This window comes from Caretta caretta, chromosome 7, assembly GCF_965140235.1.
Source record: "Caretta caretta isolate rCarCar2 chromosome 7, rCarCar1.hap1, whole genome shotgun sequence".
Taxonomy (NCBI): Eukaryota; Metazoa; Chordata; order Testudines; family Cheloniidae; genus Caretta; species Caretta caretta.
In genome coordinates this window covers 37,948,342-37,966,174 of record NC_134212.1, presented here as the reverse complement: position 1 = coordinate 37,966,174, position 17,833 = coordinate 37,948,342, and the positions used below count along the sequence as shown (strand labels likewise).

At 43.2% G+C, this 17,833-nt stretch overlaps 1 long non-coding RNA gene across 2 annotated transcripts in view; it reads right to left on the bottom strand.

The window, feature by feature from the left end:
• Window positions 1–248: 248 nt before the first annotated feature.
• LOC142072738 (uncharacterized) overlaps window positions 249–17,833 on the bottom strand; it is a 38,214-nt gene continuing 20,629 nt past the window's right edge. For both annotated transcript variants that reach the window (XR_012669280.1, XR_012669279.1), the window contains exon 3: window positions 249–1,948. This is a non-coding gene — a long non-coding RNA (uncharacterized LOC142072738). The remainder of the gene's footprint in view (window positions 1,949–17,833) is intronic.

Here is a 17,833-nt window from a genome sequence, read left to right as displayed (position 1 = left end):
TTCTCAGCAGTGTTGCTGCCAAGCCAGTTATCCCCCATTCTGTATTTGTGTATTTGGTTTTTCTTATGTAACTCTTCTGCCCGTCAGCGTTGGCAGCAACAAAGGCCGGGTTCAGTATCTAGGGGTTCTGTTTCACTAACACAATGCAAAACCAGCTCGAGCCCCCACCCAGTGACCTGGGACAATTACATACCACCCCCCTGGGCACCTCTAAGAGGCCATACTTCCCCTTTCGCAAGCACAGAGTCTGAGTGTAGCAAAAGCCTTTTAATAAAGGAGGGAAACAATGCGGCATTACATTAGGGAAACACCACAAACAGGATTCATAACACAAACCATGAGCAAAAGACCCACCCCCAAGTAAGTTTGGCAGCATCCTTTTTCCCCCACAGGGTCTTAAGTCCAGCAACCCAAAAGTTACCCCTCCCACAGTTTCTGTCCTTGGTCAATGCAGCCTCCAGAGTTCAGAAGTTCATCTGCAGAGTTTACCTCCCAGCCTGGGTGGAAGTATGGCAGGCCTCTTGCATGCTCCGCTGCTCAGGTTGACAGCTGATTGCCACACCTCTCTGTGGGGTTCTGCTGCAGTCTTCACCGCCAGCTGCACCTCTCCACCAGCCATCCTGCTGGCCACTCCGCTCACCATGCCTCTCCACTATCTGCTCCTCTCCGCTAGCCATCCTGCTAGCCACTCACCAACTTGTTTTCAGGCCCCCCTACTTAACACAGCTCTTAGTGACTTCAGCACTCAGTAATTTTTAAGTTGGTAGTAGGAGCACCTCAGCGCTGGTGCTCCACTAGCCCAAAGTGGGTCTAACGCTTAGACCTAGGAATCAGGGATTTCAGCTCTGCAGCATGTAACAAAACTCCTAATAGAGTCAAAATTAGCTCTATTACTACACAGCGGAGAGAGGAGGGGGCAAAAGCCATGTTCAGGGTCCTGAGAAGGGGCCCATACGACCAGGTACAAATACCTCTCCCCAGCCGCTCTCAATTCACTGGCTTTTGGAACCCATGTCTCTTGCCTGGTGAGGGCGAGTCCCTCCGTCATAAAATGCCAAGTACAGTTCTACTGTTCTTGAGTCACATAACCAGGATAACAACCCTTTATTACTCCTGCCCCAATAACAAAGACACTGGGGATCCCACAGAAGCCAAAGTAACCATTTGGACAAGCAGTCCATCATGCTAGGCAGGGTGGGTGTGTCCAGGCAAACGAGATCAGCCCCTGAAGTCCTTTTCCACAGCTTACTACCAGATGTCAGGGTAGAGCTCATTCTGACTCTGCTTACACTTAAGTGTAGCACCTTACATTTGTCTTTGCTGAATTTCATTTTTTTGTATGTAGCCCAGTTCTCCAATTTATAAAGATCCCTCTAATGGTAGCTCTATCCTCTGGGGTGTTGCCAACACGCCCTAGATTTGTGTCATCTGCAAATTTTATCAGTATGTTCTCTTTTCCTACATCCAGCTCATTAATAAAGATGTTTAACAACACTGGACCCAGAACAGATCCCTGTGGAACCCCACTTGAAACCTCTCTCCAATCTGACATCATTCATCAATAGTTACTCTTTGTTTTCAGTTGTTTAATCAGTTATGTATCCCTTAATGATAGTTCTGTCAAGCCCACATTTCTCCAGCTTACTTATCGGAATGTCATGTGGGACTGTGTCAAAAGCCTTTTGTGACATCTTTTTAGAGCCTATTTTTATAGTCTTATGCAGAAAGGATGCTGTAAACTTCATATGATCAAAAATAATCTTTGGACAGAGATTGAGAATGAAACAAATAAAATGTTAAATGCACCTCTTTTATGATTTTTCACGTATGATGAAAAAAGTACAGTTAGAAGAATGTGAGGGTTCAGTCAATGAAAGTTTTCTCTCATTTCCACATGCACTCCATCAGAAGTAGCTCAAACAAATGAAATTTGTGCATCCTCAGGTCTCTGTGGAAAAATAAAGGCTTGTGTAATCTCACTCCAGAAAAGTTATTCATCACAAGGTTGTCTGGCCATTTTATAATCCTTCATAAGGTTCCTCCTGGGCCCTCAGAATTAGAAATATATTGCAATTACCACCTTCAAGGCAGCAGTCTGGTGTCTGCTATCACTTATCCCAAAGTAAATTTGGAGTAACTCCACTTAGGGCAATTGTGTTACACCAATGTAAAACCAACGTGCGTGAGATCAGATCAGATACAGAAAAGGGATGATTTAACCAGTGGTTCTCAAAGCCGGTCTGCCGCTTGTGCAGAGAAAGCCCCTGCTAGGCCGGACCAGTTTGTTTACCTGCTGCGTCTGCAGGTTTGGCCGATCGCGGCTCCCACTGGCCGCGGTTCGCCGCTCCAGGCCAATGGGGGCTGCGGGAAGCGGTGCGGGCCAAAGGACGTGCTGGCTGCCCTTCCCGCAGCCCCCAATGACCTGGAGTGGCGAACCGCTGCCAGTGGGAGCTACGATCGGCTGAACCTGCGGACGCAGCAGGTAAACAAATCGGTCCGGCCTGGCAGGGGCTTTCCCTGCACAAGTGGCAGACCGGCTTTGAGAACCACTGATCTAAACAAGATGGAAGGCCCTATGAGCATGTCAGGTGGCTGGCCTTTTAAAGGTACGCAATCAACTCTCTTCCGCGGGTGTGGAAAATGAGGGAGATCAAGTGACTGGTTGGTCCTGTGACACATCAGGGCTCTTGGCTAGATAAGGATGAGGCTTAGGGACAGACTTCAGGCAGGGAGGCCTGGGAATAGGCATGAGAGAGGCAGAGGCAGTCACTAGCAGAGAAAAAACTCCAGCTAGGCTTGGGCTGGGAGTGGCCTGCCATTGCAGGAAGGACTCCAAACAGGAAGGCTGGAGAGAGGCTTGACAATGAGTGGGGAAGGATGAATCTATAAACCTTAATATAGGAACTTTATTTTTGGATTTTGAGGACTCTATTTTGGAACTATCTATGATGATAAACCAGCCCAATAAGGGTGTTACTGGCTATGAGAAAGCCTTGGTAAAATTATTGAGAAGCCCTGTGAAAAGAGAAACTTAGGGAGGGATGTTACAGGGCCATTCCACAAGGAGGTGCTGTGGAAGTGCCCGCCCAGTTAAAGAGGGCAACATCAGCATAGCTTGCACAGCAAAACTTAGGAAGAGAGTATTGCTGGTGTCCAGTAGTAGAATTTTTTGTTCAAAATAAATAGTGCCCCATTCTTCCCTGGCACAAGATAGTCTCTGCAGGAACTGTGGAGTCAGCTCCATAAACATCATTCTGTATGTAGGAAGCCCCAGCATAGATGCATTCTGGGGCAGGCAGGGAACACATCAGGGTGAATGCTGGAGTGACCTAACCAATCCTGTGCCCCAACAATTCTGCACTGTTACAGTGAGCCATGGGCTATTGTAAGTGGTAATGAGTTAGGGTAGGCTGTGCTGGGAACTAAATTTAGAAGCCAGCAGTTTCTGCGTAGGGGAGTACAGGCTCCTCCCCTTTGTCCCTGTGCTAGTGCAAGGATGACTTTGGCCCAGTATGAAAGAATGGTTCACCTTCATATGAAGTTCTCTCCTATAGATGGGATACCAGTCTTGATAGACAACATGGTTCCAAATCAAGCCTGCAAATCTAGCCACCCTGGTGCACTGGATTCAGATCCAAACTTCATGATAGATTCCCTGTTACCATAATGGATTGAACCAAAACCTGGTAACAGGACTTAAAAAGACACACATCCAGGGTAGCATGATTTAAAGAGACACACATCTACCTTACATATTAAGCTATTACAAAACCTTTGAGCAGCTGTCACATACTGGAGCAGGTCTGCTTAGAAAAAGTAAAAATCCCTCTGACAGAGACTCAGACAAAGTTTTGCTGTTCATTTTCCCTTGCATAGGAAATTGGAAAACACTCTCCCCCCTGCAGCTCATATATTTTCAGAGACAAAGAAAAAAGAGCTTGAGAATAGATCAAATGCAGGAAGGCAGGAACTAAACAGGACTTCAGCATAGATGGGAAAGGAGAACAGTGTCCCAGAATCAGCACTTGAGTCACCCTACCCAAAAGCAGAGAATGGGAAAGAGCTTTTTAATCTTTCCTTAAAAGTAAACAAAATACATAGATAAAGAGGTGAAGAACCTTTAAATAAGATTTCCAGGGCACCCACCTTCCACACATTTATTGCTGTTCTGGGTGTAAACAGCTGAATAATGGTAACAGTGCATGTCTAATTTGTCTAAAGAGAGGAAAGGTTACCCAGTGGCTAGAGCATGAGCGGCACATAGCATAGGCTGGGGAAGCCTGTGCCTCCCCAAACAGCCCCATGTGGCTCTGCCCATGTTCCACCCCAAGGCCCCAGCTCAGGCAGGCTACCTCCTCTTCTGGGAAATCTGCTTGGTGGGGCTGGGGCTAGGGTGGCTGGCCTGTGGCCGGGACTTGGTGTGGCTGGGGCTGCTGCTGTGGGGCCCCTGTTGCTGGGGCCACGCCGCCCGGCACTCTGGGATTGGGGGACACGTGGGAGGTCCGGGGCAAGAGGGGGCTGGCAGCCATGGTGGGGGTCCCTCTAGGCTTCGGCAGGGGAAGGGGAGTGGGAGAAGCAGGGGCTGAGGTGGAAGGACCAGGCCGGACTAGCCTCCCCACGCCGCTGGTTCACTCACTGCCCATGGGCTAGGGGGTCAGGAGACCTGAGTTTAAGTCCCTGCTCTGCCACAGACTTCCCCTGTGACTTTAGGCAAGTCACTTTGTCTCTCTGTGGCTCAGTTCCCATCTGCTAAATGGGTATAAATGAACACCAACTTTTGTAAAACATTTACCTTGCATGAAAGGTGCTATATAAGTGCAAGGCATTGCTATTTTATGCTACCATAACAAACCTTCTTCATTGACTAGTACTTACGACTTATCTCACAGGAGGGTTATGTGGATAAATCCATTAAAGAAACTGAGTCACTCGGTTACAATGATAATGGGACAATATAAGTACCTTAGATAGGCAGGTTTACTTGAATAAAAGATATATACACTCTTCCTACACACACTCATTGTGTACACAGATAGTATTGATGTTGAAATAATCAGTCTAAGAGTGAAGTTTAGCTAGCTTAGTCATATAGGGCCTGATCCAAAAACCCCTGAAGTCCATGGAAAAAATTCAACACTTTGGATCAAACCTACAGTTTTAAGGTTGACATTTTTGTGTGTTGAATGTGAAATGAGTGAAGTGTTCCCCAGTTTTGGATCAAGCTCTGAAGTCCTTATTTAGAGAAAATAGTCCTTGAAGTGGCATTAAATAAAAAAATCAGAACTGGACCCTCAATCTTCGGTAGACGTTTCCTCATTGCAAAACCCACTATGCAGTTTAATGCACATTAACACTTCTGGCTGTCAAGAAAAGTCCAGTAATTGAACAGTGGGGTAGTGCAGGTCAGTATTACTTAGAAGAGCTGTGTGTGTGAAAGCTTTCCCAGCACTACTCACCCTGTGCTCATGTCAGGGCTCCCTCCACACTCTGAACTCTAGGGTACAGATGTGGGGACCCGCATGAAAGACCCCCTAAGCTTATTTCTACCCGTGTAGGTTAAAACTTCCCCAAGGCACAAATTCTTTGCCCTTGGAGGGTACGCTGCCACCACCAAGTGATTTAACAAAGAATCAGGGAAAGGACCACTTGGAGTTCCTATTCCCCCAAAATATCCCCCCAAGCCATTACACCCCCTTTCCCAGGGAGGCTTGAGAATAATATCCTAACCAATTGGTTACAAAGTGATCACAGACCCAAACCCCTGGGTCTTAGGCCCATAGAGAAATCAGGTTCTTAAAAGGATTTTATTAAAAAAAAAAAAAAAAAAGGTAAAAACCACCTCTGTAAAATCAGGATGGAAAATAACTTCACAGGATAACAAAAGATTCAAAAACACAGCAGAACTTCCTCTAGGCTTAGTTTCAAAGTTACAAAAAAACCAGGAATAAACCTTCCTCCAGCAAAGGAAAAATTCACAAGCAGAACAAAAGATAATCTAACATGCCTTGCCTGGCTTTTACTTACAATTTTTGTAATATGAGAGACTTGTAGGATGGTTTATAGGAGAAGGAGTTTTCTGACCTGATGCTTCTCTGCTTCCCAAAAGAACACACACAACAAAGCCTTCCCCCGCTCCCCCAAGATTTAAAAGTATCTTCTTTCCCCATTGGTCCTTTTGGTCAGGTGCCAACCAGGTTATTTGAGCTTTTTAACCCCTGATAGGTAAGGAGGAATTCTAGGCTACCCTTAGCTGTATGGTTATGACAGCTCAGTTCTGCTGCCCCATGTTGAGAGAAGTGCTTTTCTCCATGAGTAATCCCACTGAACTCAATGAGGACTCCTTAGCATGCAGGTGACTGAATCAGGAGCACTATGAACAATGGTGTGAGTCTCATTTTCTTGACCAATACCATTCACCCCTAAGTATTTTTTTTTAAAAACACAGTTCCCAGGTTAGTTTTCTTGTGCATAATGTGGAATAAATTTGGAGTGAAAATCTAGACTCCTGTTTTAGCAGAAACATTATTTGATTTTCATGTTTGATTTTCTTGCATTCATGTGTAACAATGCCAAAACTACGCTAGTGGCCAAAATCCTACTCCTTTTACTCATGTAAAAAGCCTCACGGCAGGCAGTGGGACTACTCACAGACAGCCACATTCTGCTATCCTTACTCATAGCAAGTAGTACCACAAATGAGCAGGATTTAGACTTAAGAGTAAGTTATTTTGTGCAACTGGTTCCAAATAGCCCAACCTTTGCAATAATAATCATCATCACAAGTATGTGGCAATTTTCTTTATAAATCAAAATATTTTAAAAAACTAATATGTGTGCAAAATTCAAATACAGCGCTATCAGAGCCACTGCAAAGAAGTCAGCCACAACACATGAGAAACATAATTAGACCAATGTGACAACTCTTCCACCACTGGGTTGGGCTGAAACCTGCCCAGGTTTCACTGACTGACAGGCTTCTTACCCCATCAGGGAGCAGCCACTCAACCTCCACATACAGGAAGCTGAAACTGTGTTACAGAGTATAGCTCAAAGGAAAGGAGAAGAGAGGCAGCTCCCCTAGAGCAGCGGCCAGATTATTTTTGTGGTAAGGGAGTGTGTGTGTCTGGTGTCCCCATATCAACTGTAGTTGTCTGCTGCCAGAAAGGAGTAGCTATATAAGGTGCCAGCTCCTGGTGCAAATTGGAGGACAGCTGGTTCCTGCTACTACATCCCAGTTTCTTTTTCATTGTCCCCCAGTTCCTGCATCCTGCCTGCACCCTGGCTGGGTGTTTCTGTCTTGCTCATAGTTATGATAGTTTGGTGGGCAGCCAAAAAGCTGAGGATACAAGTTATAATAGCATTTCCTTCCCCCAGAAGTCTTTGTGGCAGGGGAACAGAGCAGGGCAGACCTAGATGTTCCTGCCCTCTGGTGCTATCCTGAGGTCAGTAGGGACCACAGGGCATTTGTGGGATAAGGGACAAAAGGCCATGCAAATTCTATGAGGGGGCAAACCTTTCCCCAAAAGCTATGATTTGGAAGAAACTAAGTGGGAACTTCATGGAACTTTCTAGCCCCATAAGGGTTTCTCTCACTAAGAGTGTGAGCAGATGGCCAAGATTTTCAAAGATGGGTAACTACATTTAGGCTCATAAGTCCACATTTAGAAAACTAAATGGGAGGGCTGATTGTCAAAAGGTCTGAGCATCCAGCAGCTCCCACTGACTTGATGTAGATAGGCATCTAAATATAGATTTAGGAGCCTATCTTTAGTTTTTGAAAATCTTGTGCAATCTGTGTCTGAGATAGCATTGTGACAGCAGTGTGTCTAGGAGACACTGAACAAATATTCTCCTCTACATTCTAAACAAGCCTTAAATAAATAAGTAGAGAACAGAGTTATTACCCAATCAGTAAAAAAAAAAAACAAATTCCTAAGTACCCTACAGATTTTTGGAAAAGAATCATGCACACACTTTTTTTTTTTTTCAGAAAAATTACAACAACAAAATGAGTAAGTCCCAAGTTACAGATCAGACAGTTTCTTAAGAAGATTTTAGTGCTTGTTATTACACAAATGCAATTCCCACTGCCAAGAGTAATCTAATGTATTCTTGGCATGCTTAGTAAGTCTTAAATCATGCTACGCTGAGTACATTCTGCTTGAAGTACAGAAGAAAGAAATTTCACTCTGAGATCTGAATTTTAAAGGTTTTCTTACACACTGTGAGTCTAATCCCAGTCATTTTTTAAACAAGGCCTCCCTTGAGCTGAACGGGTTTTTGCCTGTACGGGAACTGCAAGATTGACCACAGTGTCTGTTGTATAATTGGGATCTTCTGATTTTCTTAGAAACTGCCCACCTGCATTTTGGTACTGTTGCTGTAATTTTACATGACTAATTGCACAACAGATTAAGACTCCAACATGTTTTATGGGACATATTAATATCTCTTTCAAATGTGGTTTTAACAATAAAATCTCAAACTTTTAATTGCCCTTTTATAAAAGGAAACGGGCACGGCCTCTCTCCAGTCTCTCCTTTCTCGGAACCATGGCTTTATGACTACATTGATGATCCAGTCAATAATTAAGGTTTGTTTTATGAGGTAGCGATGCTTTGCATGTATATAGTGCCTTTCATGCAAGGACCTCAACACACTTTCAACAGTTGGTATCATTCATAACCATTTTACAGATAGGGAAACTGAGCCTGAGAGAGATTAAGAAACCTACATAAAATCACACAAAGCCAGTGGCATAGTAAAAATCCAGTTCTTCTGTCTTCCAGTCCCCTGTTCTAACCCTAAGACCATGCCACAGCATTAGCACCCTGTGAATCATTTATTTTGGCCATCATATCAATGGAACTTCAATACAGCCTCTTATTTTAAAAAACGAAATTCTACTATATGGCAAAAATCTGTGATTAACAACAACAAAAAAATGCACAGATGTGTCCTCTGACCACTTCAGTGCTGCCTAATGTATTAAGTACACGGGGCAAACACACCTTCGGTACTGCCTTATATAGCAGTACACTAGAACACTAGCACTTAAAAGAATGGCTTTGCTGCAACAGCGCAGTCAAATGAAGCTGAGTGACTAAAGCAGAATGCAGTAATGAAATGGGTAATGTCTTTCAATAATTGTATTTTTATAGTAGTGCTTTTACAGGGCATTGTACTGGTTACGTCCCACCGAAGCTCTATTTTGAGGGTTGATGGAAGGGCTTAAATTCTCATAGAGTATTTCCCGGAGGCCCCCCCCGGTCCCCCAACATGCTATGAAAACTCTGTGGAGGGGGGCTCCGGCTGAATTTAAACCCTGCTTGACAGAGTGCATAGCCCTTGTGCTGACCCTGTGCACCAAGGTGACTTTCACTGTTTTTGACTAAAAAGGCTGAACAGACAAAGCTTTACACTGGAATCTTGAGCAGTTATGTCAAAGTACGGCACACATTCACAGGAGGCATTCTCCAAAGATTCAGGCGTATCTTTTCCTCCTTGACAGCCATTAATGGGAGTTACTTATGTGTGCTGAGGAGAGATTATGGCCCTTACTAAATCGATTTATACCTTTAGGGTAGCATACAGGTTATATGTATGCATATGATCCATATATATATAAATCAATGGAGTTTGCAGATATGTCTCCAGTATGTTTGATCTTGGGCCAAATCCTGATCCTAGCAGCACCAACAGCACTGAGTCCTCAGAAGCTATGTGGCCATGGATACAACTGTGGACTTTGAGAGAGACCCCAGAGGTGGCTGTAGGGCATCTGTGCAGCTGCCATATTTGTGATCCTGCCCCATATGACCGTCACCATCACACATGGCAATCATGCTCTTTGGGATGATGTCACTAATCTCTGAGGCCTCAGTAAATTGAGGGTAGGGAGAAAGGGTTGCCTTATTCCCTTTCCCCTGTGCAGCTCCAGGATTCCTGTCTGCAGGAAAACCCTCTTTCCCCACCATTTGCATACCAGGCCGACAGTAAAGCAGGGCTAGGATCTGGGCCCTAGTACTTATACTGTTGTACTCCTCTGGTGGTGACATCTCAGGCAAGTCTATTTCAACACTGGCTGTCAATGCATATTCCGAATCTGGGGAATACTTCAGAGACTGCAGTGCTCCTTCAAGAGACATTTTGAAACCAGACAATTGTATAAGTCTGTCTCTTCCACTCCAATAGGCTCTGACAGTCTCTAGTGCATACAGAGTCTGCTGTTCCCAAGAATTACTGGGGAGCGAGGATGCAATGTTCTCCAGTTTCTGAAAAAGCCGGAGGAAATTATAAAAAGTCCTCAAAAGCCGCAGATTGTTTTTATAGCATTGTTTGCCTTCTACAAAAGTAATAGATATTAGAGAGAATGTTGTTTTTTATATTTCAGGAATTAAGGGTTAAAATGAATACTGAAAGTTTAATGATTGCAAAAAGAATAGCACTGAATGATTGCAAAGTAAAAAGACAGTTTGCTTATCCATGAATATTTAAGTTATCTTAGAAAGAGGAATCCATGCATTAGAGCAGTAAGTCATGGCATTTTTAGATAGTCTCCCTTGGCTTGTGATGGATTGGCCACTTTGCACTGTTCATACTAGGCCCTACCAGTCTTTTATTGATGAGTTGGCAAGAATATGCATGTACGTAATCCAAGTTAACATATTGTTGCTACTTGTCCACCACTAATGATTAGACCCCATATAGAGGTACGCAGGGGTTACTGTAATTTTTCACCAGTAATGTATCTAAATCTAAGTAAGGGTGCCACTACAGGTAGAAAATAATATTAAATAGATACAAAAGCCCTGGCATATCTGGTGCCATTTCTTCCTCCTCTCCTCTACTTCTCCTAGCTTCTTCTGTTTTGCTTTTCACCAGTTGCATGTACGAGGTTTCTTTAAAAACACACAAAAAAGGCCCTGAGTGTCTTTATGTTCTGCAGTGAAAAACGGAGGCTCCCCAAATTAGATGCCTCTTTTGAAAACTGAAAATATGGCCTTAAAAATTTCTGTCTCAAGTTCCCCAGAGATATTGCAGGATTTTCTCCTCCCAGTAATGGTTGGGTATCCTCTGTATCCTACCCCTCACTGGCTTGGAAAACTTCCCCAACCTCAAGGCCCAGCCCAAGATCTGTGATAATTTCAAAGGGCTAAAGACATAAGTCATTGACTGTTTCATAGAGACATTGACACAAAGTGTTTCTGAAGGGTTTGGAGGTTTGCCTTAATGGGCAATAGGAATGTATGCTCAGTTCTGCAAAACGTTGAACATCTCCTGGCAAGTGTCAAGTGTCATCAAGTTGCATTGAAGTCACTTGGTGTTAGAAAGCGGGCTCTGAGAGACAATCTTAGGTTGATAGTCCATAGGAGTCTATCTGTAAATCATCAGAGAAAAATTCAACTCATGTTTTTAATGCACATATGATCTGATGAGATGTTTATGTTGTATTTGGATCATGAGTCAAGTGCTGCATTCAAAGTCTGGATGCCTATTGGAAGGATATCTGAAATTCTTTGGTCTGGGATTCTAACAAGATCAGGTTTTCTTCTGAGATTTCCAGTACTTCTTGGCTCCAGCAAAGTTAGAAATACATAAGAACAGACTTTCCAATAGTATCTTGATACTACCGCAAAGGCAAGCAAAGAAAAGGAAAAAAGACAAACTATACTAAGTAAAACTATTAAAATTCAATTCAGATTTGAAAGTAGGTTCAATATTTGCCATTGCAGAACACAGATCAGTGGTCCATCTAGTCTGGGAACCTGTCTCTCAAAGTACCACATGCTTTATTGCTGTTGTTCCCAAACTGGGAGCCACCAAGAGCTGGCTGGTCACATGAATCATAGAATATCAAAGTTAGAAGGGACCCTCAGGAGGTCATCTAGTCCAACCTCCTGCTCAAAGCAGGACCAATCCCCAATTTTTGCCCCAGATCCCTAAATGGCCCCCTCAAGGATTGAACTTACAACGCTGGGTTTAGCAGGCCAGTGCTCAAACCACTGAGCTATCTCTCTCTCCACATGATGCTGGCTCTTCTCTTTGTTTCCAGCTGATAGCTGTAGTTTAAAATTAAATAGAACACTGCATTAAATAAATACTTTCCTAATATCTCTTTTCCATATAAACAACTGTTGTGGTTGTCCCAGGGATAATATGCAATGAGAGCTGGAAGGAGAAGAGGTGATTGCAAATCATGAGTGGGTAAGGAGAGGTGATTGGTGTGATTGAGAATGATACGGTGTGTGTCCACAAAGCAATATCTCTGTTAAGGTGTGGTCCACATTATCAAAAAGTTCGGGAAATGCTGCTTTAGAAGAAGGCACAAAATACTCTCAGTACACTCACCCAAGTGTGCAATATGTATCTCAGAAGGCCTGACCCCATCATGTAATCAGCTGCAACCCTGAAGCATGAGGACTGGTAGCCATTGTAATTTTATCCTAGTTAAAGTAACTACAAGTCCTTTACTTACTCTTATAATTTAATTAGTTAATTACTGTAAAGTACCTTGGAAAGGCAAAGTGATATTTTATATGTGGTAGCTGTTATTATCAAAAGACTGTTTAAAAAAAAACATATTACGCAGTTTCCCCTCACCAATGTACTGCAATAATGAGAGCCACACGTGACTTATGTGTTTCATTACAGTAGGTTTCCTTTTGTCTAGTTTAAATGTGTTGGAGTTTTTCCCAATTAACTGGCAATGACATTTTCAGACCTAGATCTGCTCCTGAAGCCTGCAAACCCCAATTTTGAGCCAACGCACTAACTGCATGTTTAGTTGACCATTAGAATGTGAAAGTCACTGATTTTCTCAGAAAAATGAGAGGCTTTGCAGGTGCAAGGGTGCACCCACATTTTTGCTGCAGAATCTGTTGGCCTCAGGTTTGAACATTTAGCCCCAAATATCCCCTTGTTCTTGTATTACGGGACTGGGGAAATAGGACCATCCAAATACTCTCTTCTGTGGGAGTCATTCTTTTATGAACTACTTACCGTCTTTCTCCTTATTTCCCCTTCACTCTTTTATTTCCAAATTGAAGGCGTTAACATCCTTTTGATCTTTCTTTATATGGAAGCCTCTGACCTCTATACTTCTAATCACTTCCAGTGCCTTCTCTCAACTTCTCTCAACTCCTGCTCTGTCTTTCTAAATTTTTAGAAGTTGAACACAATTATTAATTTTGGACATCAGATTAAATACATCCTCACCTTGAATCCTGTGTTTTACCAGGTTTTCTGCCTCTCTTTCATTTCTGTTACAGTTACAGAGCATGTGACTAAAACATAAAATGGATTCATTTAGCAGAGGCTAAAGACTTGAACCTGCTGCTCAACTATAGGTTTTCTTTGCTTGCTAGACAAAGAGCCAGATGAAATTCAACCCTTCATAAGAAAAGAAAGAAAACAGTGGTAAAATAAAAAAATAAATGTTCTGAATATGTGCAATTTGAAATCTCAGCATGAAACAAATCAAGGAAGTGTGTATTTGTCTGTTTTTCAGCTGAATCAAATTACTTTCCCGCACACCATGCTAGTTCAAACATATATGAATAGCCTCTGGCTGATGTTGGACACCTATCTAATAGTCAGTCCCATGCGATCACTCTCAGAAAATAGTGATGTTTCATTAATGGTCCCATATTGCACTGGGGTCTGTCATGGAATTTACTAAGACTACACACCATTCGCCAAACAGTAATAGAAAAAAGCAGAAAAAAATAAAATATGATGTTAATTTCCTGCCAAAGACTAACCTTTTAATATACCCAAAGCAAAGAAGGATTATAAACAACATTTTACTCTGTTCTGTCACTTGATTGATGAACTGTTTAAGTAATTTTCACTAAATGTATTTAAAACATATTTTTCCCTGCTGCAATGTGTTCTTGAATTTCTTCTCTGGGAACTTGTGTTCAAAGAGCTTTGCAAAGCACGAGTGCTATAGCTGAGTTAGCAAAATTCCTTGGCTTGCTTGTGTAGGATTGGGCATACAGACAAAATACTGGAGTGACAAACAGTAAGCACAATAGCACTGTTTGAGTTCCTGCCAAATTGATACCCGTATTTTGCCACAAGATGATAATGAAATTATGAACTTAACAGCAAGAGAACTTTGCACCTCATATGCTGTACTGGTGCCTGATTATTACTCCAGCTGCCACTGGGGAGTATAGAATTGGGTAAATGTGTAACTCTGTCTGATCAAACCAGGCAATTTGGCACTACATTGAAGAAGCTGGACATAAGGATTCAAAAACTGATTAACTGAGTGAATGCAGCATTGAAATAAATAGCAAGGAATGAGCAGAATGTCCTCTTCTGTGCTTCTGACTGCATGACACAGGTATATATTTAACTAAAGTCAGCAATAGTCCAGTGTCTAGCCTAGGGTAGGCCATACAGCAGTGTGAGGAGTGGGCTTTACACAGCAATAATATACAAAAGTGATGGCAGTTTCCAAATGGTGGAATATAAACTCGCATCCATTATGTGCGAGATTATATCACCTGCATTCATTTTGACTGGTATCTTGCTCCACGAACAGTTCTATTGAAAACAATGAGACTACTTGCAGATCAAGGCACTGCTCATGTTATGTTTTCATGTGGGTATTTTCCCACCACTTAATTAACCTGAGGTAGTTATTCCCTCTATAAAGGCTAGTCTGGACACACCCCAAGTATTTGGTGCAGACTACACATATTTGTAGTTTCTTCCCACCGTCTTGAAATCAGATTATCATCCACAGCATGTCTAATGCATTGAACCTCCACCCTTAGCTTTTTAGCTTCATGCAGTAATTCCAAATCCTACATGTGGCTCTTGCAGGCACCCCATTTGATCTGTCTGGTCTGAAACATGGCAACAAGGTTGCTGGAACTAGGGATGCTGGGAGCACTCCTTGGCTTGAAGTGGTTTCCATCATGTACAGGGTTTACTGTTTTGTTCAGTGGCCTTCAGCACGCTCTCTGCAGTCAGAGGCAGTAGTAGGGAGTGGTTTTGTGCTGTTCCCTGCTGCAGTGGGTGCGGGGAGTGGGTGGGTGGGAGTATTTTTCACATCTCCTTTCCCCACACGTCAGTCATCCAGGATGCTAGTGGGGGCAGTGGTCCTGCTTGTCTTCAGACAGCAACCAATTAAGGCAACAGCTGTACTGACACCAGAGGAGGGGATAGCATGCTACTAGTTTGAACAGCGGAGGATCGATGTGCCAGCCACCAGTGAGAGTTAAGAGGAGCTGCACAGATAGTCTAGGAGAGCCAGATCTGTGAAAAGACAGGGTTGCAGTGCCATCCTTTCATTTCTGAGCTCTTTATGTGGCGGGACTAAAGGATTATATATATATATATATATATATAGTATGAGTGGAGAGATGGGCCCAAAATGTTGCTGAGTGAGTGCTCATTGGGTTGATCCAGCACTCTATATCACATAATCTTGATTAACACTACAAAAGTTTTTTTTTTCTCTCCTGCTGGTAATAGCTCACCTTAACTGATCACTCTCGTTATAGTGTGTATGGTAACACCCATTGTTTCATGTTCTCTGTGTATATAAAATCATCCTACTGTATTTTCCACTGCATGCATCCAATGAAGTGGGCTGTAGCCCACGAAAGCTTATGCTCAAATAAATTTGTTAGTCTCTAAGGTGCCACAAGTACTCCTGTTCTTTTTCAGGATACAGACTAACACAGCTGCTACTCTGAAAAATGTTCTGTGGCTGCATCAGATCATGAAATGCCTTTCCAGCTATCAAAGGCTGAGTACCATTGGTCAAAGGCTCTTGCCACCTGTCACAGGGTATACAGATCCCATGTTGTCCCATGTGCTAATGAGTTAACAGGAAGATGAGCTACCTCCTTATCTAGAGCTGATTTGGTGGCCCTGCAACAGCTGGGGAGATAAAAAAACGGGGAGTGATGGCTTCCAGAGAGGCTGAGGAACCATTGTGGACAGAAGCCTTCAGCACTGTACTGGTGGAAAGCTGCCCAGGTTCTGCCTCTACCTCCAGAATAAGAGGCTCAACGAGCATAAGTCTGGTAAACAGCCTACAAGAGAGGCATGGTAGGAAGCCGTCCAGGGGAGCAGAAAGGGATTGGAAGAAACTGTGTCACAAAGGATCCTTGGACTGGCACCCAGAGGGGTGGGTGGGAGGGTGGGTCTGGGTTCCCTTACCAACCCCAGCAGAGGGATTATGAAAGGCTGAAGAATAAAGGGGTCTGAACTGCAAGAAGTCAGAGCCTTTGTTAGGGTTTCTGGTCTCCTGACTCACCAGACTCTTTTCTGCTCTGAAATGGGAAAAGACTATTAACAATCCAGCTGGAGTCACAGCAAGGAACTACTAGCCATTGGACTAAATGGTGACTAGCCTAACAATGGGGAAACTAAAGCAGGCTGTCCCTAAACCCCATTCAACCACAACCAGGTGCCCGTGTCTGAAAATAACCCTGGACACCATTCTATTCCTCGAAGTGAAAGACATAGCTCATTTCACGAAACATTTGCTGCTTTTCCTTATGCAGCAATGCCCTCACTCATGTGACGCCTATCATGTAATCCCTGACACATCGGAGCCAGCAGCCTTTCCCATACCTGCTTCTCAGTCACACCAAAGATTTCAGGGATCTCCTCAGCCTTGTACTTAGGCGTGCTCAGCTGCTAGCCTTTTGATTCAGCCACCCATCAGTAAGCTCAGCACAATCTCTCGCTGCAGGTGGGGAACTGGGATATATTTTCAGGCTGGGTGTCTGGGAAACTGCTGTATAATTCCCATTAAAATATGCAGAAATTGTATTCTTTATTCCCTGTGCCCTATACAGAAAATAAAAATCTTCTACACAGTGACTGTATTATTCTGGGTATCTGACAAATGGGTTTCATTACAGACTCTGAATGCATGACTCAAAATCAGACAGTAATTTGGGATATGAAGTAACCCCCTGCTCTTTTATTTATTTATTTTTAAATGGCACCCCTACAAGTTTTAATAGGTTTGTTCAACAGGCTGTGTCATGGGTTTCTTGTGGCACATTTCTCTTCAGATTAATTTCTGAAAAGAATGGCTGGATTTCTGGCATATTAGGGGTTTTGTTTTATTTATTTTTTCCTTTTTAATACGTACAAAGAGAATTTCATGTTTGTGAAAGGAGACAAATTAACATCTCTGGAGACTGAAGACTGTTTATAGGTAGGGCCCTACCAAATTCATGGCCGTGAAAAACATGTCATGGATCATGAAATCTGGTCTCCTTAGTGAAATCTGGCTGTTCTAGAGGGTCGAGGTATTGCCACCCTTACTTCTATGCTGCCTTCAGAGCTGAGTGGCCAGACTTTGGCAGCTGCTGGCTGGTTGCCCAGCTCTGAATGCAGTGCTGCCACCAGCAGCAGTGCAGAAGTAAGGGTGGCAATACCATGACCCCCCTATAATAGCCTTGCAACACCCCCACAACCTTCCGTTTGGGATGGGACCCCCAACGATTACAACACTATGAAATTTCAGATTTAAATAGCTGAAACTGTGAAATTTAAGATTTTTTAAACTCTCTGATCATGAAATTTACCAAAATGAACCTTAATTTGGTAGGTCCCTATCTATAGGATGTATGCAGCCTGGGCAGCAAGACTGCAAGTTTCCATCCAGAAAGTCACCAATGTGCCTAACCCTAACGTGGGGAGTCTACCTCTAGGGGTGTACAATAATTTAGTGCCTGTATGTACTCAGTCCTTGGTCACTCTACTGAGCTCATAAATATGGGTGCTACTAATTCCACTTGGATCAGGAACCTTTCCATTAGGAGCAGGACTGAGACCAACTCATTCCACA